Below are 22,375 nucleotides of genomic sequence, written 5' to 3'. Positions count from 1 at the left end.
CCATCCATCTTGCAATCAATTCTGACCAGTTTCAGTGTCTGCTGAAGAAATGCATCACCCTGGTGTAACGCTGAAACCACCATGCTAGATTTACTTCACGTAGCATTTGCATGTTAGCCAAAAGTTACATTTTGGTTGCAAATGACCAGAGAACTTCACATGTTTTCTATGTCCTCTTAGTGGTTTGAGAAAAACTAAATGACTCAGTTTTGGACTCAATTTTGTTCCAACAATGAACTTTGCCACAGTCTTCCAGATTTGTAGAGTTCATTACTTTTAATAGATTTCTAACAACTTCTCACAGCTAAGCTATGAATCTTTGCATCTTTTACAAAGTTAATATAACCTCTTGCTGAACCTATGAGTTTAAATCGACATCCATGTCTTGGTCGGTTACAGTTACACTGTCTGCCTTTCATTTTTTTAAGATTATAGATTAAATGGGGCTTCCTGACATGTTCAAAGCTTGCTTCATTTTTTAATAACCTAACCCTGCTTTGAACTTCTTTACCATTTTATCCCTAACCTGATCTGTCTGATGTGTTCCTTGGCCTTAATGATGCGGTTTGTCCACTTATTTTCTCAAAACAACATTCATCAATGAGTGACTGCATTTCTGGGCAATATCTCAAGACATTCAGGTTACCTTATAAGAACATTTTAATGACATAATGTTATAGTACATAGACTAACACAATGAATACCGAGCTTGGTGCTAAAAATGACACAAACAAAATCAACTTGGATGCTTTGAGTTTGTAGTTAGAAAACTTAAACCAGTATTAAGTTTACTTCCACTAATAAAGGGGGATAAAAAAAAACTATATTTCTTGCTGCTTAGTTGCTGAGACAACAGACACGTGGAGTCTCTTGAGGACAATAATTAGGCTTCTGTGACGGCATATCAGCCTGCTGGAATTGTTTCCTACCTAATTTTCTAGCTATAAAAGCCAGTACTGTCTCAGTAAGGTTATTATATCATTACAGTTTTTGCATCTCATTATATTATTTTAAATTTGGCACACATGTTCCTGTTACTGTGCACATAAAAATAATACAGCTAAATTGTTCTCTAATTTATCTGAGTTTAGATACTGCATATGAGATGAGGCCCTTCATTATGGTGGTAAAACTTGTTCTAGCAAAAAGAAAAAAAATACATTGAAGCTGCACAGTTCATTGTAAATAGATACTTAATGACTTACTGCTGTCACTGCATGTACTATTGTTTAGTTGCATTATTTAGCATGCATAATGTCCACTGGTTATTATTGTTTTAAATCATTTACATGCCCTTATTATCAATAAAATTGAAGGGGGAACAACATGAAACCAAGATTTGTTGCTATTAAAGCCATTTATGTGCAATGTTGACCTCGTGACAATCATGAATTTTGGTTGAATTTTGCAAGAACAACACTGCATGAACCTTCTGGGGGAAATGTGACGCCAGTAAGGATATCGTCATTATATTATACCCAAAAGAAGTACATCATACTTTCTGTTTACAAAAACAATTTTATTTTCACCTTAACATGTTCCGTGGCTACTGCATAGGTTTAGAATGAAAACGTGTAGTTACCATGTTTAGTACTACAAAACAATTTACATCTCTCTACTAATTGGAAAGGAGGGAATGCAATCTAAACAGTACAAAGCAGGAGAGTTGTAAAGGGAAGATCTAGATGCTGTTTCCTTCCACTAATAAGGCTGTCTGAATTTGTTTTTTAACAACATATGGAGACTATAGCCCAGTCGTACATATAGAATTTTCTTATTAGCAGCATCTATGATGTAGTGTGTTGTATGCACAACTTTTCAGCAGTTAAGTATGGGATGTTCAACACATGGGAAAAAAATGGATTTATGAGTTTCTGACAGGCTGATCATCAGATAGGGACAGCATGGAGAAATCTAATTTCTTCTTCTTTTCAAAGCTCAAACAAGAATAGATTAGTGAAAAGAATTAGGGAAAATAGAAAAATATTACATAACAAAATATCAACACATCCACCTATTCATCTATCTGTCATCTATACCCTTGTGTTCTGCCTATCTTCAATGGTCATTGGACAGGAAGAGAAGTACACCCTGGACAGGTTGACAGTAAGTTCCCAGGTCAACAAAATACTGTATGGCATATTTATGAGAGTCTCATTAAGACCAGATAACAATGCAAAATAAACATGATGGTTGACAAGTGTTTAATCAATTGTTTTGAACAAATTTTTCATAAGCTATGCTAACTAGATTAAAGCGATGTTGTAAACAATCTTAGCTGTGCTTTGAAAACCTACATCAGCCACTTGTATTTCAACAGTTTAGTTGGTTTATGTCTAGCACATTTATTGAAATAAACTCTAACAGTTACAGATACCAAAACTTATTTACAAAAATTCAGCAGTTTTGGGTGTACTTGCTTTATCCATAAAATAGCTATAGTTCTAAAATGTTGTGGCCTCATCAGAGAAATGCATTGAAAATATTTTTTTATTGAAGTGGTGACATCATCCACCTTACTTTCTACCAGGTTGTTTAAAACTATAAACCAAGACAACACAGAAGAGCCTTGTTGATTTTACTGCTGCTGCGTGTAGTTCTAGCACATCATGGCAGCATGATATACTGAGGTGATGACATATTTCTTTGGGACTGGGCTGTTTCTGACCTTCATGCATGCCATGGCAAGTACTGCTGTCTTTGTGAAGTCATAATCTGTTCTCCATAACCCTGCGAAAATGTCATGTAAGAAAAAAAAAGTAAAGGATGAATTTGACTGTCTAATATGACTATTAACTTTAAAAGTAGAATATCTTGTCATTTGTGTATCTTAGCTTGTTAAATGTGTTAGTGTATGTACACTTAAAGCTTGTGGGGGTTACATGTTGCTGTCTCGTCTCATGGCTGTTTGACACACTATTTCTGGTCAGCAAAGGCTGCTGTAGCAGACTAAAATGGTCCATTTGGGACAAAATTATACTGGAAGGCATTGTATCATTTAGATAGATTAATGACTGGGGATTTTAATTAGAACTCTGGGTACACATTCTGCTTCATTATTCAGGGGAAATACTGCTGCCCAGCAGCACTAAGCTGGGCTGCTCAATAAGCACTGCCCACGATAAGAGCATTGTAGTTTTTAAATGACATGATAAAAAAAGGTATAATGTCCTCCTAAAAGAGAAAAGTAAAAAATATAAGAGATTAAAACACAAGTTGTCTGTATAACAATCCTCTAGTCTTGTGTTTCATGCACCCGAGGAAGCTAGGGATGACTTGGCATTCTTAGATTTTCTGTAAATCTAGACTTGGTGTCCTGAGGATTAATCTGAGCAGGGTCTCTTTTATTCAGAATATGGTTATGTTGAAGATCATGATTACATCCACAGGAACTAGTAGTTGTCTTCCTGAGTATAATCTGCCCTGAAACAGAACTGCTAAAGCATTTATGATTAGAGTAACTACCTGAAATAAAATCAATGCCTCAATATTCTTCAGAAAATATATTTATCTTGCTTTTATTTTAAAGCAAGATCAATTGCACTGAGCAGAAATACTTTGAACATTTAATTTTTAGTTATGATTTTCCACTACATTCTCCAAACCTCATTGGTTTCCTTAAAAATAACCAGATGATATAATGGACAGATGGATAGAATATCAAGTACAGGAAAAAACATGACTATACTGCAGGTGATATATAGCATGTGATTGCAGAATTTTGCTGATCAAGCTAGGTTTGTTGCTGACCCATATAACCAGGCAAGAGCGGGTGCCTGACAAACGTGCCGTGCCCACCTTTATGCATTGGTCTTGCTCGCTATCTCAGCCCTGGGTCAGGCACCCATTATTTGTAACTCTGTGCAGATTGTGGGTGCCACCATTCACTCAAGCAAGTTGGAAGGTGCTCTTGCAGAGTAGGTCCACCTGCACTGCTCTGTGAGCCATCTGTGAAGGCTGTCTTTTTGGAGAATACTGCACCATTGTAGGCGTCAAGTATAGAATCCACACCACTTGCTCACTCTCATGCAGTCCACATGAATCTCTCAAAGCTCTTCTAAAACTCAGCCATTATACATAAAAAGTGACCTGTAAGGAAGATGCTCAACAACATAAAGGTGACTACACTGACTATGACATAGCCTTTTTGGTGAGAGTAAGATGTTAAGAAAAATACCAAGATTTTCTCTTGTTTTATTTGCTTGTTGAGATAATGGACAATGACATAAACCAAAAGACTTTTGCATATTAAGCTAGACAAGTTATCGTAACAGTAACATACATACATATTTGAACAATGCAGTCAGAAACTGAAATGTTATCAAATATATATAGTTCTCATAGTTTCCCTTCTGTTTGAAACTGTGTCCCTGAAAAAATCCCTGTTTTAAAGGACTAGAAAATTGCATGGCTTGTTTTTCCCTGCATTATGGAAACAATTGGTATTAGTTTACAACATTGATCAAGGAGTCAAATTAAGTTAGGTTTTACTCCCCCTTTTATCAGAAATATGTCTTGTATTTCTCTGTTATTTAGGTTACAATTACGCATTATAGTGTTTTTAAATTTGCTGTAAATCTAAACTAATTTTGATGGGAAAAACTATTTGAGTTCAAAACGCAGAGTTTTTTTTTCATAATTTTGTTTTTACTTAAAACTTTATTCTATTGAGTCATTCTGATTATTGCTGCATGATTAGAGCAAAACACAACTAGCCAACAGATTTTCTGTCCTTTAAACCCCCTACAGTTATTTGTGTGCTATTCATGTAAAATAATCAATTTAATTCTATAAATTTCATCTACTATTGCTCAAGCAGTACTTTGTGTCACAGAATTGCAGAGTTGTAATGCTGTGCAAAGACTCTTCTGATTCAGTCTCTGGCATTCAACGTATCCAGAATGTACTTTAGGTCTGTTTTATGAACATGTAGTTTATTTAATATCAACAACAAGGTTAGATTACAGTGTGGGTAATTAGTTGGGAGTCACATGATGGCTTTTTAATTGTTCACTTATGCAAAACTATGATGAGGAGCAATAAGCGAGTGCCACTGTGTCCTCTTTGTAGATTCAGCATTCTGTGGATTTCACTAAGATGTAAATGTGACAAAGCTATTGTGCTTTACTCTACCAATCCTTCATTAATACCTTTCTCTAGTGAACTGTCAAACAGTTGTCAGAGTTATCCACATCCTGTCACTTATGTAAGAAGACATGGAAAACACAGCAACACAAAAATGCGAGCACAGCACTTACCTTTTGATTTTGTTTTCATTCTTTATCCTTCTAGCCAGAGTTTGTGTCTTGTTAAATTGTGAAATGAAACACATACCTCAGCCCTGCGACACACTAAAACACAGCTGTTATGTCTTGCAGCAGCGCTGACAGGCCGTTAGATATAAACAAGTTAGTGCTACACACAGGAAGAATTTATTGTCACTCATCGGCAGGTCAGGATCAGTGGAATATCTTAAAAATTTATGAGTGCAAAAGTAACAATGTGAGGTTGGAAGAGATCTCATTGCTCTCAGGTGATGTTACCAGATGGAGAGGGGATTTTCTGAGACATCATTCCCCATGAACATAAACGTTTCTCCATCATACCAACTGTTACGACTGGTGTGATGCAATTCAGCTGACATCCTGTGTTGGCAGCTATTCAAAGCAAACAACATCAGAATCATGCTAAACGAAGTCAAACTAGTAACTGACAGCAATGTCCCTTCTGGATTTGCAGTGAAGTTGAAGATGAGCCTTATAAGTGAGGGGTAATCCACCAAACCAACGTTTGCCTGGCACGAGATATTGCTGGAGGTATAGACTCCAGGAACCGTAAAGCAGATGCTAACTTAGCAATAACTCTTCATTGGTCAGACAAAATAATCTTTGTTGTCATGGTAGATTAACAACCATTTTAAAAACTTCTCAGTCTCATTTATATTCAACCTAATTTAACATAAAACACTGAACTTTAGTTAGGTAAGCACTGGATTATATTAAGGAGGAAATTTATTAGGTTAGCTTAAATTTTGGAAAAAGCATGGCTCTCTTTTCCTCCTGTTAGCCCGGGTCCCGAGCGTATGTCGTCACGGCTGGAAAGCAGACGGCGAGGCTCGATGACGTCACAGAGATATAGAGTTTAATTCAATAGAAAACACCGTATGAATTTAACAAGAAACTTCAGAGTACAAAGAAGTACATTCTTTACCTGAGACAAAAGAATTAAAAGAAAAGAACAAAGGCGCCTTTGGAGACAGCTGGTTGCTTAAAAGCAAAACAGGGCAGTTGTCTGAATTCTTATTGTTGCGCATTCCCTTTTCTAGTGAAGGCGTTTCTCTTTGTTAATATATGCAAATAGGGCGTACCCCTGTTTTGACCAACCAAGAGCTACCTTGGAAAAACTTAGACCTTCCCCTGAGTTTTAATGACAAATATCAAGAGTCATTTTAGTTATTAAAGTTATAAGTTATTTTCACAAAACCTATCTTGCTCCTCTGCAGTCAGCTTCTCCAAAGATTTGAATCTTTGCCTTATCACAAACAATAATGAGATAGAAGTCTTTTTCAACCTGTGAAACATAACATTCAAATCATTCCCTTTTGATTCCGATATTGTCATAGTTAGTACATTTTCAAATACATTCCATTTACTAGATTAGTACTTGTAGCTTGGGTAATATACTTTAATCTAACACACTATTGCTACCAATATAAAAAAGGTGTATCAGAAATTAAACCTAAGTGTTTCCAAGATTCCTAAGCTGTGATCAACTCCAGATGCAACTCTGAGCTCCTGGGAAACCCCCAACCTCTGACCTGTGAGCCGAGGAAGATATTCTTTATGGCCTACTAATTTAAAGCCTTTCAAGAGCATAGTATTTTATGGCTGCTCTAAGTTACAGCCTTGCCAGGAGACTGTTTATCTCTGACCTTTTACCTTGCCTCAGCTTATTCTTTGTCCAAATAGGAATGTTGATCTACTTAAACGCACATGGCATTAGCTTAACTATATTAAACAATCAAAAAATAGCCATATTTCCTTAACAATTAACACAACTCTGGTTATCACATGTCAACAAATGTAGATCAGTGAAATGGATAAAACTACTTTCGAAAATGTTGTTTTCTAAAGACACCATTGATGTTCCTTTTATACACAAGATATGTTATATCTTGTGTTATAATTATTTTAATACCCATCATTTTATTCTTGTCAACTACAGAGTTTCTAAATCTGAAATCTAAAAAGAATAGTTTAAAATTTTCTTATAAATGTGTCCATAAGCTGGGTTGATTTATTGAAGCTGTAAAATGGTCTGAAAAGCTGCTACATCCAGTGAAAAAATTCCTTGCTAATATTGTAATCAAAGAATCCTTGCTGCCTTTATGGGCAACAATTATTTCTCATCAGTTAATATGGTAATTAACATAAGCAGGTGTGTGCACAAGAGCTTGAGAGAACACAGCAGGATGTCTATGTGCAACATTTAAAATTCCAGAATGAAATCCTGAAAATACAGTATGAACTTCATCAACACAGAAATATGGAGCCTGAACCTCTGGTCTTCGCCCAGCACCAGCAGGTCAAACATGATGATATTGGGTTCATTACACTGACTAAAAAACAATAACCAACTGAAAAGAAAACTTCATATTGCACACATGAATTAAGAATATACTGTTCAAATTAATGCATGGCATTTAAAACATGCCACCTACACACTGGCAAGGAAATATTTGAGGCTTAAATTTACAAGAAGGCGTGAGTTTGAAGGTGTTGGTGTGCTTATAGCTACTTTAAAATGAAAGCAGCAGCATCAACTCAGGTTTAAATCCACAACAACTTTAAAACCAAATTATGCCTATTGTTGACTTAACTATTTCAACATGTATTATTCACAGCTCTAATAATATATCTAGTTACAAAAACATTTTCTATAAAAGCATGAAGACAGTTATCCTTAAATTAATGTCGCAACTTTTTCTCGTTTTAATTTATCATACTGTTTAGTAGAACTGCAGGCTTCATTTGGCAAATGAGTTAAAGCTCAAATTACATGATTTTTCCACTCTGTTTTCCCAGACCTGATCTGAACTTTGTTTTTCGTTTTTGTTGTTTTTTTCACTGAGCCGTTTAGAACAAGAACCCAGGTTTTGTGCTGAAACTGTTTTTATGTAGAAAAACCTACATGTGACATTCACAAAGGGGAACGACAACATGATGAATGTGTCCTTGAGCTAAGGTATGATTTGCCTTTTGGGCTCTCAGTAAGCAGCTACTGTAAGAAAGAGAGGAGGAGGATAATTTCTGGCTTCAAATTTGGTTAAAATATGTTCACCATATGAAAATGTGTAACATACAAATCAGCTTTCATAGGAAATACCTTGTCAATGTCACGCTAAACTTTAAGATTTACATTAGACCACTGGATGACAACAGCTAATTTTCCCATATTTAAAATACAGCTTTTCCCTTTTTCCTGTTAAATGGTCTGAACATCCAGGATTGTGAACAAAACATATGATTACAAACATTTTAAAATTTCTGGAGGCTATTGTCTGCTCTTGGTAATGGTAGTGTGTGGATTTCCTGTAGCGGTCTGTATCACAGCAGGGTCGATGAAACCTTTGACTGAACACACTCAGCTTCATGAAGAGGATTCTGCTCAGTGTTTCCACAATTTTCTTGATTTTTATGAAGAATCTTTCTTTGCACCATCATCTTTAGTGACTCCACAGTCATTCATAGAACAGAACCAAACTTATTTATCAGGGTGTTGAGACTTCTTAACTCCTAACCCAACAGATGTTGGCAAAAGAGATTCTGCTCTCCACCACAGACTTAAAAAAATATGCAGCATCTTGCTGCAAACACCAAAGGACCTAAGCATTAAGTTTAATTTCAGTAGCCACACTGGAGATATAGTGCCTGAGAAAAAGGTTGACATGATCAATACTTGCTTCCCTTGGTGTATCTGCCAGTGTTTGTGTCTTATTTCTATCCACAGTCTACCACCTTGGATGAAAGGTCTGGGTCACTGGTGTAGCCTGAGAGGAAGAACCATCAAATGATGCATAAAAATGGCCTGGATTTTATTGAGCCAACTTATACAACAAAACCCAGACTATATTGAACCAGTTTCCATGTACACCCTCAGGCCATGTACTTGTTTTTTGGACTGCTTGAAAGGCCTGTAAAGTTACACATGTAGGTCAGAAGGGCATAAGCTTTTGGCAATACTTGCCAGGAAATATCTGACTTGGTGAAAAGAAATGCACCAGTTTCACCAGAGACATGGCTAGCAAAGATTACTGACTTGCTTAAATGTACAGAAAATTAGCATACATAAGCTTTTAAGTACATAAGCACTGCCGAAAAAATCCTTTTACACCAAGTTGCATTTACTCTCAAATAATTAGCTTAAAAGTGATACAGAATCTGATTTTCTTTAAACAAATCAAATAAATGTTTTTGCTTGCCCTTTCTTTTTTTGAAAATTGTAATACTATATCTTATCTCTACTGCATCTCTCATGCTGCAGACAAATGAAACAGTTAATACATAATCTGTGGCTGTCTACACCGTGTAACTGACTGCAGCAAAGATGACTAAAGTGAGATAAAGATGCTTTTGTCAGCTTGGCAGATTGTGCAGTAGTAATGGTGACTCAGTACTATGTTCACAGCATAGACGCCCAGAAATGATTTTTTTACGAGACAGGGTAAAGAGGAGCAAATAATCCTATAGCATTTTAGTAAGCAGTGGCAGTGTCAGCTATACAAGCAGCAGTTGCAAGAATATTCTTCCTTCTCCTTCATAAGATGAATTATAAATTATGACCTTGTCACTAGAAAAAGCAAACAAACACAGGAAACAAGGTCTTAGATTTCATTTGAACTTGCGGGCAGAACCTGATCATCCAGTTACACTCCACACTCTGTATTTTTCTGCTTGTCTGTTTATTTTTTCCATTTAAATGCTAAGCAATAAGACACAATATGTGGCATTAAGTCCTATTATTAATGTATGATTGAAATAAAGCTGAAATCAAGCAAAATAAAAAACAAAACTTGGACTTATTACTACATATGAAAAAAGGATTATGTTTCAATGACCTTTCACCCACTTGGTTTGTCTTTTGAAGTAGCTAATAGTTTTTCAAAGTTGTTTGATCTTAAGATTATTAAGATATATATTTTTTGAAAAGAGAGTACTACTTTCAAAAAGTTGATTTGGTGCTATGGCAGCAAACAGAGAAAAGGATGACAATGTAGCATAAAATTAAGTAATAATATTGGGTTATCACTATGGTGTATAAGTCACAGTTGCACTGATGCTGTGTAAAGGATACAGATGTGTGTTACATGGTATGCAGGAACTGTGCTGCTCATGCTTTAAATTTTTTATCAAAACTGCTTAGCTTACTCAAATATACACAGATATTTGAGACAGACACAGACATGAATACATTCATATACACTTACACTGATTTAAATGATCATTCCTGTTTTTAATAATAGGTATTTAAATAGCTAACCCAGACAGAAATAATAAAAAATCTACAACAGACATGGCCCTGACTAACTAGCAGGTTAAACACTTTTTGCTGTCATTTTGCAATATTAATACATTTAAGTTTTCAGAATATCTTCCTTAAAAAACAAAGAAAGATACATGCTCTCATTACCTCAATAAGACTCTTCTTGATTTAACTATTGCAGTTGGGGACTCTGGTGGTGGACATGGCCCCATCTGTACAGACATATTGACTTTGGCATGGAGCTTCACAGTGTTTTCTAACTATATACTGTCTGAATGGTTTCATATTGTCTAACAGTGGTAGATAGCATAGCGATTTAAAATAACCAGTCCTTGCTAGACATGCTGTCTAATTATTTTGCCGTCATATCATTTGCACCTTTTATCGACATATCCTGAACCCATTGTGACACCAACAGCTAAAGAAATATTAAATTAAAATCATGTCTTTGAGCTGACAGATCAGAAGAAAATGGATTTTGTTTCAGATTGGTCTCTTTCACAATAAACCCACTATTGCAAGACCTTGCAACACATATTTTTTCAGCTCAGTCACACTTCAGAATCGGCCAGGGGAGATTTTGTCCATGTTGCTCAACTGTAGTACAATCACAGATAGGGCTCAGATTTTGTGAGATGTTTTGTTGGGATTAAAGTGTTTTTTACAGTTAGTATATTAGTAAGAAAAGTAATGTGATGTTTAAGATTATTAAAAGTATTTCTTTGTATTATTTTATCACATCATTGCTGTAAAACAAAGAAATATTTTTGTACTGATTGATGAGAAGGGCAAGAATATTTTTTGATGTGAATTAAAAATATATATATATATAAATGTAAACAGAAAATGTAGTCATTATTTTTGAGAGGCATCTGCCTCATTTCCTGTCAAAAACAAACTTCTTGATTGAGTGAATACAACCTTAGATCTCAATTTGCCAGCGGCATCAGTCATAACTGCATATAGTTCTTTCTTCAATTTCATGATCAATTTTTATGTTGGTGTAAAATTAAACACCTTAGTAGATCAGCAATGTCAAGTTTCTGTTGAAAAACTCATTGCAAACGCTCAGATGAAGAAATAATGAACTGATCCGTTCTGTACACTGAGTCTGCAGGAGATGCTCAGCATTATTATCACTGAGTTTCTCAGACTTTTCATCACCACTGCCTGTTCTGAGTCTAGGGAAAGCAAAGCTTTAGACGTCAAGAAAATTAAACAGGGAAAAAGACAAACTCTCAAGTGACACATATTCAATGTTCTCATAATATCAGTTCTTAATTGCTTGCTGATGTGCATGTTTACTCTAAAATATGGAGAGGACCAATGCAAAATAAAACCTCTCGTGTCATTGATCCAAGGATATTAAATATTGATTTCAGTATTATGATGAATCCCAGAAGCAGAAAATAAATTTTATTTGAACGAACATATTTAATTCATAGAACAAAGATCGCAGCCGCTGGCACAAATCAATCAGCTGTCCCTCAACTTCATCACCACCATCATCAGCACCACAACAAAGATAATGACCTCCTGTGTCTCACCGGCAAAGAGACTGTTGCTTGTACAAGAAACTTCCTTTGAGTCTGTGATTAGAAACTGGCTGACTAAGAAAAACTATATTTGCTGTAAAGAAAAGCCAATAGACATGCAGGATAAGTATATGCATCATGACTTGTATGCTTTGTCTTCATGGCCTCAAATTCTTTTCTTTCTCTCCCTTCTGTGAAAGAAAGAAAGGAGAGAAAAAATGTCACCTTTATAGTTTGGCTGCAGTTTTTCATTGAAGTCAGTCTCAGAGGACAAGTGCTAAGGAAAACATCATTATGTGGCGAGAAATGTACCGGTAATAAACTCAAATGGCACTGAGAGGTGCAGTTGTCAGCCATGATAAATGGCACCTATGCATCCTGAATGTGTTCAGTGCCCTTGCCATGTTGACTCTTTTCTTCTGAGGTTTGGCTCTCAACTGCTGGCTTTGGCCTGAAGCACCAACCCTGTAACCTCTGCACCAGAGGCTCAGCGCTGACAGAGGAGGGGTGGTCCTGAGACAGCATGAAATATTTATTCACAAGACTTATCCAGTTTTCTAACTTTTAAAATTAAGTTAGGCCGATGCACCTGCAACGTAAGAGGAACCCATCATTCATTTACAATATTTGATGATCACGTTTTATAATCGCTGGAAAGATCTTGGCCCACACTTCTTTGTAGAATTGTTTTAATTCAGCCACAATTATGTATTTTTTTTAGCCTCAGTTGGAATTAAACCCAGACCAAAACATTTATTTAGTTTTATTTGAGATTTTCACAAATTGGCTTGCTGGTGTGATTTGGATCATTGTTCTGCTGGTGCATAATCCAAGTGTGCTTTAACTTAAGAACACAAACTGATTGTAACTGTTGTGGTACTCTGCCTTTCAGGATTTTCTGGTAGAAAAAAATGTTGTGGTTCTAGTAAATGTAGGACCTTCAGTTTTTAAGGTCCTGAAGCAGCCCCACTCTGCCAGACTGCAGGTTTTAGCCAGTATTTGTCTTAGTTTTTGAATCTTGAACAATGACTTTAACTGAAACAAGCAAGTCCTGTAGTGCTGTTGATTTTGTTCTGGGTTCTTTTGTGACCCAATGGACATGTTGTCAACACTCTTTTGGCATTATGATGTGAAATCGAGTACCTTGTCCTCATTGTACATTGTTGTTGCGCAACACCCCCCCCCTCCTTTCTGTCTCTACTCTCTCACTCTCGTACTTCCTCTTCTGAGAGGGGAGATGTGCTACCAGCTCTCCGTCTAACGGGTCCGTTGAGTTTCCTAAATCTGCTGGGATTTACCCTGTCCAGAACCGAAGTAAACTCTGTTTAAGCTGGTTTCGAGAAACGATTCGCCTGGTTATCTGACGGCCTACATCCAGGTGTCCCACCCTTCTTCCCCCTGTGAATTAGCCAGACTGAGCAGCCTACAGCCAACTAGTTTCACAGAGCACACCTGTTAACGGTCGCTCGTTCTCTATTTTGCAACTTGCATTTGTTATTGAACCAGGTAGGTTTTAGTGACTCGGGCGAGTCCCAAGGATGAGGTTTTAAATATGGGCTACCAGCAACCTAAAAACATTTTCCACCTCTTCCTCTCCAGAATCAAACATCACAGCTATTTTACAACCATCAAAGAACTTTAAGGTGACTCATTAACTGAATGTCCACAACATCTTTTAGATTTTCTTTATGCTAAATATTTTATTAGTAAGGCATTTTTGCAAGGGTCAGTACAGCTTAATTCAGTAGCAGAAATAATCAAATAAGTAAAATCAATCATCTAGTCTATCTTTCCCTACTGCTGACACTGAGAACTAAAAAAGGAACCTTAGAGCGAGACGGACGGAGTTTGGCGTTTCGAACCCCAGACCTGGCTTGATGATGAAGAAGGTGTGGCAGCAGGAGGAAGATGTTGATCGATGAAGGCCAGGATCTCCGCAGGTCTGATGAGCCTCCTCTCCGCATGGATGCTGAGGTCACACAGGACTTGGTGCTGGCAGGAAAAAAGGCACCAGTTCTTCTTCCTTGTCTTTGTCTTCATCTTTGTCTTTGGGGTCTGAACCCAGCCGATGAGAGAAGTGCGATTCGAAGCCACAGATTGTGGGCCAGACGGGTTGGTCTCCATGTGCAGGACAGTCTCCGGCTCCGTGGCCCCGGCTCTTCTTCAGCTGCAGAGTTCTTTGTCCATCTCGATCTTGGCTCGAAGCTGCCCGGAGGATCCAACAAAAGGTTCCTCTTTTGCACTCACCTTATATAGGGTTCATCTGTCTGCTTAGACAGATGATCTCATATCCGTCACTGTCTTAAGAGACATCATGTCATGATGTCTGTGCCAATGTCTCAGGGCTGCTCAACCTCCTGTTTCCATATAAGGTGCTGATCATCTCTGCTCTCCTGTTAGTTCCCCCTTTTCCCTTCCTGTCACCTTTCACCTACCATCTACCTCCAACATATCAGTGATGTTTAATTGCAGTTTTACAACCTTTTACACCATTTCAAGTTTAATGTCAAAATCACATTTATATCACATTTATTTTCTTTAGCTTCTCTGATTTAGCATTCATTTATAATTTTATAACTATAACTTATTAATTATATTTATTATAATCTTAATGTGAGTTATTACAGATGTTTTTCTGAAAAGAAACCAAGAATAATACATGATTCTAATTATTTACTACTAAAGTTACAGTTACTTGTTTTTCTTGTAAGTGTTCTCACAAATGTAAGTGTAAGTATTATTACAATTAAACCAATATTAATATAAGTATTTTACTTTGAATCTTATCCAATTACTAATAATGTTTAGATTTCATTCTTTAAAACTTTCATGCTTTAAACTAAGAAATAGTCTCAGCTATTTTTATAAATCTGCAGGCTGGAAACTTCCTCTTTTTCCAGGAAACCTGCTTTTCCTGTTTAATGACTCTCTCTGACTGACTATGATTTTTTATGATTAGATAGAAAAAAGTAGAATTAAAGCAAAGTTTGCATGAGACAAAAACAACACACACAACTAGATTTATTTTATTGACACTTAAGTCTAATGTTGGGCCTTGATGTCACTTGAGTGATTCATTTTAAAGATAACTTTATTTATTATTACTGTTAAACTAACTTTATTGACACTTAAGTCTACTGCTGGGCCTTGATGTCACTTGAGTGATTCATTTTAAAGATAACTTTATTTATTATTACTGTTAAACTAAAATCTCCAGCATGGGGAAGTGGGATGAGCTCGGATTTTCTTGACAACATCATGAGGACAAGGATTTATGACCAGGATTTAATTGAAATGTATGCAATTAAATTTAAATTGGTGTATCTAATTGAGTTGTGTTGAAATGCGACTTAAAATAATGTTTGAGTCCTGATTCTGATGGGTTTGTGTTTCTACCTTTTCCTGAAGATCTCTATAGGGAAGCAACCTATTAGGAACAGCAGGCACACCTGGCATCAGTTAGCTCATTAGGTCCTGTGGATTTAAACAGCTGCATGACAACCTGTCTTCGCTTGATGATTAACCTTGTTGGGTAGATGTAGCCACCCTGTTGCTCTGGTGTAAACCCTCTGGTGAAATTATCTTCTGTCAACCTGTCTACATTTCAACTTACAGTCAGGTCTCGTGCTCTCAGGTCGAATCCAGTTTCCTTGTTCCAACCTTCTATCTGCAAACCTCCAGTGTTAAGGCCTCTGGTCTTTCAACGGTTGTCCCCTGTACCTCCAGTTTTCTCTCTACCCACTCCATCCTCTGATACATCCTGGAACTCACATCTCTCCATCCTCACACCAGGACCAAACTTACCCTGTACAAACTTCCTCCTTGTCTCAAAGCCGCAAGCTGCCAAATTTCTGCCTCCTCTCAGATTATTCAAATCATTAAGACTCCTGTTTAACCATGCTCTCCTCTTCCAGATGCCACTTCCTGCTGAACCAGAAAGAGAAACTCCTAAATTGCACTTTTCACACACTGTACATATTGGAAATAAACTTTACTTTCCCTGTGTCCCTTAGTTTGATTCTGCAGGTGGGTCAAAAAACAACAACATGACAATTTATTGTGAAATGGTGCTAAATGCAGTTAGTTTAAGTGGAGAGGAGTAAATATAAATGCACATTGTATTCTAATTGAGCCTTTCAAACAACCATAAAGAGAATGAGGCAGCTGCTTTCTAAACAGCAGGATTAAGTTTGACATCATTGCAGGCCAAATAAAGGTAGGAGAAAACAAAACAGCAACAGGATTGACATCTGTTCCACCACTTGTTTGATGACATCTACCCTGATGCGTAGAGGACTCTTTCAACCTAAAAAACAGGACATAACTAATATTTCATGTTTTTTTAAAAGTCAGTTTAAATGTGGGCTACTTCACTTTCTTTTGTTTCATAATACTATTCAACTTGTTGTGATATCAAGCATTTTATTTTATTTTGTTTTTTATTTCTCCTTAAATATTAGTTTTATGTTGTAGAAAAATGCATAGTATAACTGAAATGTTATGTTTTTCTTAGTTTAAAGCATAGTTAATGTATTTTTAAATCAGGTTCAACCTAATTGTTATAAATAGGTGAAATCGATCATTTTAGTAGTTAAACACAAATGATGTCTGTTCATTTTCAAAACAAAAGATAACTTGGTTTTAAACTAAGAATTATATACAGATCTGGAAAAAATTAAAATGATCTTTATAGGTGTTTGAGTAAACTGAACATTGTTATTTTATTCTATGAACTACTAACATGTCTCTGAAATTACAAGCAAACATTTAGTTTTTATTTTGTATTTATTTGCAGAAAATCAGAAATGGTCAAAATAAAAAAGATGCAGTGCTTTCAGACCTTAATTAATGCAAAGAAAACAATTTCATATTTATTTAGAAACAATACTAATGTTTTAACTCAGGAAGAGTTCAGAAATAAATATTTACTAATAAACCCATGAGGTTTTCAATGGGGTTCAATACAGTGGTCTCTTTCTTTTTTCCAGAGCTGCATATCTATGAAGATGTTGTTGGGCAGAATATTTAAACTGGTGTGTACTTAGATCCACTTATCTTTCAGAGTAAGTGCATTGTTTCTACATTATATCCCTGTAAGATAAATTATCCTTTGTCATCTTATAAATCTGACCATATTTTCAGTATGACCTCAGATTAATTTGTATTTGATTATGAACATTAACCTGCATAAATTCATAATATTTCATAATTACATTCACTTTAACCTGGTCAGCCAAGATTCCTTCAATAAAGCAACACTGATTCGCATCAAACCAGCATGGGGCTTCTAAACAAATACTAAAATAAATTGGAACCTGGGGTACTGCTGTGAAATACAATCCACCAGGGTTGTCTCAAGTTCGGGGAGAGGGCATGAAAACGGAAAAATGAATGATTATAGGGAAGGAAAATTACATTAGTGTGTCGAATTAAAGGGACGTCTGGTACATCCAGCAGAGATGGAAGGACGGAGCCAGAGTAAGACAGGAAAATGGTGCAGGATGAATTCAGAGGACAGGGACAAAGAAATTGTGTGTGAAAGCGAGAAATGTGGAGGGAAATGCGGAGGGAGGATGAGGGGAGAGGATAAGCTTGTTGCCAAAAATATATCTCCAGCCAATGAGCTGTTTTTTTGTCTGTTGCATAAAAGATGTTTGCTGAAATAAAGGTGTGAGCTTGCAGTTGGTATTTCATTATTACCTAGTCTTGTTAACAGCGATCACAGTGTTTCCCCAAGGAAGCTCTTGTGTGAAAAATATGTGAGTAAGCTGTTGGATGAAAGGATAAGACAAAAGAAAAAAATCGAACCATTGAAAGAAATATGTGAAAAACAGAGCTGAAATTTTAACATTAAGGCTTTTCTTGTGGCAACCAAACACACTAAAAATTCTTTGGGTCCATAATCTATACTTCCAAGCCTGAGAGCTGTGGACATTTGACCGCCGGTGTTGCTACACAGCTCATGTTGTGATAAGCACTTCCTCAAATAATATAAATCGCGATGCATTTATGCCCTGAAACAAAGCTTTTTTTTGGCTGCGGTATTGATGAAAGAGAAGAAACGAGGGGCCTCAAGACAATACAAACAATGCAGGTTTCAAAAACAAGGCTTTGTGAATATTTTATCAGTTACAAAACATGTTCAGCCTGAATGTCAGGCCTTCGAGATACACACGACTTTGCTGAGAAACACTAAATGTAAACAGAGCTTCTTTTGCCTATGTTGCACACACTACCCTGAATTTAAACATTCTCAACTCATATTGCCCTTTGAATAAAAGATGCATCAGTTTAAAACAGTCCTTCTAAAGCAACGGAAGAGTTTGAGATTTCTTCCGGCTGATGTCAAGAAATGCTCTCTGCCAACATCCTCAGGGTAGGGGATACTTTAGGCATGATCCACTTGGCCTGGAAACATTCCGATTTATAGATTGTAGATGGGTTTCCTTGAAGATATTTTGAGTTACTCGAGAAGAACAGGAAACAGTGTGTGTGTTTTGTAACATAAAACAGGGTTCTGTACTTCCTGCTTTCATGTTATTGTGAAAGAAGATGCAGTCCAGTGAAAAAAAAAATAGTTTTGCTTTTTATGTAACACTTAAATGTTTCATGTCGTCAAAAAGAATATTATAAATGCAAAATTTTGGTTTTAAGTTATGACATAATCCTGCAAGAATAACTGGGTATTGCTGATGGACGGATTTAAAAAGCTGTCCAAACAAAGCTGTCTTTTTAAAAAAAATTAAAAGAACGTTAAAACTGGTTCAGTGTTTATGCTACCTTTAGCAGTAGCCTGACATTGTTTGCAATGACAGGCAATGAGTATTTTACATTGCTGTTGTAGAATTTTCCTTGTTTTTTGTAGATTTTGTTAAATTCAGTCATATTGAAGGTTTTTCTAATATGGTTAAACTGTATATAGTCATGCACAGCATATAATTTAGATTTATGTTTGAATTTTGACTAAGCAACTCCAAATCTAAGCACTGATTGGAATCACTTTAGATTAATATGTAATCTACCGTTGGCTGTGGGTGCTGTGTCTTCATTCTGTTTTGTATGGGTCTTTTAAACTTTGTGTCATATTGTTTTTATATTTTATAGTTGCATGCAACCAAAAATAGCATGAACATAAGGCCACCAACTGGACATTCTCCTTCAGGTGTAATGGGAAGCATGTTTTCCAAAATGTTCCATGTGTGTTTTACCTGTTTTTTGGTCAGCAGTTGTTTTGATATTGGACTAATCTGAGGAATATTTTTTGGCTCAGTCTTTCTTTTTTTACTGTTGAATGCTGAACTCTGACCTTAACCATGAGAAGTATGTCTAAAAGTGTTTTAGATATTGGTCTGGGTTTTTTTTATGACCTCCTGGGTATGTCCTCAATGCTTACTTTGAGTAATTTTGGTAGAATGATTGCTCCTGGGAAGGTTCACCTCTGTTTCATGTTTGTGGATAATGGCTCCCACTGAGGTTTAATGGAGACGCAAAGCCTTAGAAATAGCTTTTAAATCTTAACAGAGTGATAGATAGTGACTCCTTTTTCTTCTTTATTTAAATTTCTTCAGAAGGGTGCACTATGTGTTGCTTGATCGATCCTTTACCCTGCTCTATACTGTTTGAAATGTTATATTTAGGTAATTTCTATTGGTTAACTGTATTCACATACATCTCTGCAAAGGAAGTTTAATCTATGATTTAGCAACTTCCAGAAAAATTTTTTTTCCATAGTTATTTCTTATCATTTGAAAGCGGCTCTCTGTACTTGAGATTATCTCCATCTGACCTTAAAAAATTAGTGATAATTTCATTTAACTCTCCTGTTATGTTTGTTTCTGAGATACACCAATAACTCCCCTGGTCATCTTGACCAGGGGAGTGTTTAATCATGCAAGAGTGTCAGAAACCAAAAAATTCCTCCAAAACATTTTTGTATCTGATTGTTAACTCCAATACTAACCATTTCAATCAATATTTGTGCAATGATGTTTTTTTTATTTCTCACAAATAAAGGATCAATGACAACAACCTACTCATTTACTCATTTGGACATAAAAATGGAATTTACATTTTTTATGTCCACTGAAAAAAAAACTAGATACAAAAAACCAATAATTTCCTTGAAATTGATCTTTTGTAATTTTTTTTATATTACATTTAAATTTTTTTTTCAATGGGGATCTTTATAATTGAACTTGAGACACACATTGACCCGCTGATTAAAATCAAGATAAATGAGTCATACAGAGAGTATTTATGTTTTCCTCCACTTCTGCTGAGTGTCCACTCAGTGTGGGTGAAGTTTGCCCACGGGAACAGTAGAGGTTCCCGTCAAAAGTTGTGTGAACACCTGCTTTCTCGTAGTTTCCTAGTGAAGTAAAAAGAATAGTGAGTGTGTGGGTATGTGGGCGTGGGGGTGCGCAGGTGTGCGTGTGGTGAAATATAGTTCATAGCTGCAAGAAAACATATAGAATTGGACAATGTTTAAAATCTCTTTTACCCTTCAACTTGACCCGAACAGTATCTATGTAAAAAGTAGACGCAGGGGGGGTTGCAAATGTGTAAAATGAATACATTTTCGATTTATATGTAGAGATAATCTGTTAGCACAAATAGAAAAAGTTTCATACTTCCAACTATTAAAAAAAAAAACAAACTTTAAAATGGGTCAATTTGACCCGCAACATAACAGGAGGGTTAACACACTGATGAACATTTTGGGTTAAAATCAGAAATCTTTCACTGAAGGGAAAGCGTTTACAATTGTGTTGAATTGTTTCATTCTTTTACCACAAGTTTTATTAACCAAGTGACACATTTTTTTTTTCTTTTTCTGTTGCAATTCTTCAAAGAATTTGTTCTTTCCCTTTGCAATCATTATTTAGCGGCATGATGTTGCTACTCAGGGATTCTGGTCACGTATATAATACAATTTTAATTTTCTAAGTTGTAACTTTTCATATCACCACAGTTTGCTGACATGTTGCTAGCTTTGAAAAAAAAATTACATGTTTTCAGTGAACTTAACTGTAAAGTAGAGCTTTGTTATTAATTTCCAGTCTTTCTTTGTTTTTTTGCAATACTATCTGATGTCTGTACATCACATTAAAATATCATATCAGATCCTTAAATACTGTGTTTGTTTCAGAATTAATGTTTTGTTACACTTTAACCTGCCTGACCAGACAAAAAAAAAAAAAGCTCAAAAAGGAAATAAGTAGATAAAATGTCTTTGATCAAACTATGGTACTAGATTTGTTTCTCTTGAGCGTAAGTTTTTCCCTTTACTGTCTTGTTGACATATAATTGGATGCAGTCGATACGCGTCACATTAGGAACCAAAATCTGACAGATGAACTGGCTCAAAGAACCCCAGTCTGTCCCGTTTTACACTTCAGAGTCTGTTTACATGTCTCAGAGATTAATGCTCCAAGTTTAAAACGTGCCACGTAAAAACGGTGAAAAGTTTCAAACCTGTCTTCCTAGCTGATACATGTCAAATGGTGTCATTTGAGTAAAGATTGAAGGCTACAAGTTAGAAAATGAAAGGCAAATCTGTGGGTGTGAAAGTACACAGGGGTGAGCGTACCAAGTGTAGCTTGCCGAGCATCTCTGCTAGAGTCTAGTGGCTCGATGCAACATTAGAAATTACTAGTATAGCTCCCGCAGCTGCAGTCATCCAATTGATTTAAGGGTAATGGAGGTCCCATAGATTTCGGATGAAAGAAGAGCAAATAGACAAAAAAAAAAATCAAAACCCGGTAATCACAAAACTTAAGGGTGTTTACATGAGGTTATTAAATCACAACAGCAGATGGCCTCGATCCGATCCAGTATTGGTACTGGATGAAGTACTGATGTAGTTCTGGCATCCGCTATCAGGCCCAGCCACAGTATATTGATCCTGGCACAGTTGTTCTGTGTAGCTGGAGGTTGTATGTTGCTTGAATTTACCTGAAGTTAGGGCTTACAGCCAAATGTTTAAACATATGGACAGAGCCTGCAATGAGAAACTACTGTCAGTGGAATATCCGTTGCCTGCAGAGGGAGGACTCAGCATCATCTTCTTTGGAAAAACGTTGGTGAAAACAAGAAAATAAGAGATACTTGTTGATTGTATTTCGTGCAAAAAGAAAAAGAAAAAATAATAACAGAGGAAAAGCAGAAGTGTACACAGGAGCAACAGAGTTTTAGGAATGACAGGAAGGCTAACTGAAATAGGGAACATTGCTTATATTTATTTATTTATTTATTTAGCTCTCAACATCTAGCTGCTGTGGAGCTGAAAGGCTCAGGGG

General features: G+C 36.2%; 1 long non-coding RNA gene across 1 annotated transcript; it reads left to right on the top strand.

Moving 5' to 3' along the window:
* Positions 1-1,793: 1,793 nt before the first annotated feature.
* Positions 1,794-20,618, top strand: LOC114138522 (uncharacterized). Its single transcript, XR_003594228.1, has 3 exons — positions 1,794-1,804; positions 7,776-7,781; positions 20,502-20,618. It is a non-coding gene; the product is annotated as an uncharacterized LOC114138522 (long non-coding RNA).
* The last annotated feature ends 1,757 nt before the right edge of the window (positions 20,619-22,375 follow it).

The sequence above is a fragment of the Xiphophorus couchianus genome, chromosome 22 (genome assembly GCF_001444195.1).
Source record: "Xiphophorus couchianus chromosome 22, X_couchianus-1.0, whole genome shotgun sequence".
NCBI classification, from domain to species: Eukaryota; Metazoa; Chordata; class Actinopteri; order Cyprinodontiformes; family Poeciliidae; genus Xiphophorus; species Xiphophorus couchianus.
Note: the sequence above shows the minus strand (reverse complement) of the source record. Positions and strands in the feature narration are given on the sequence as shown.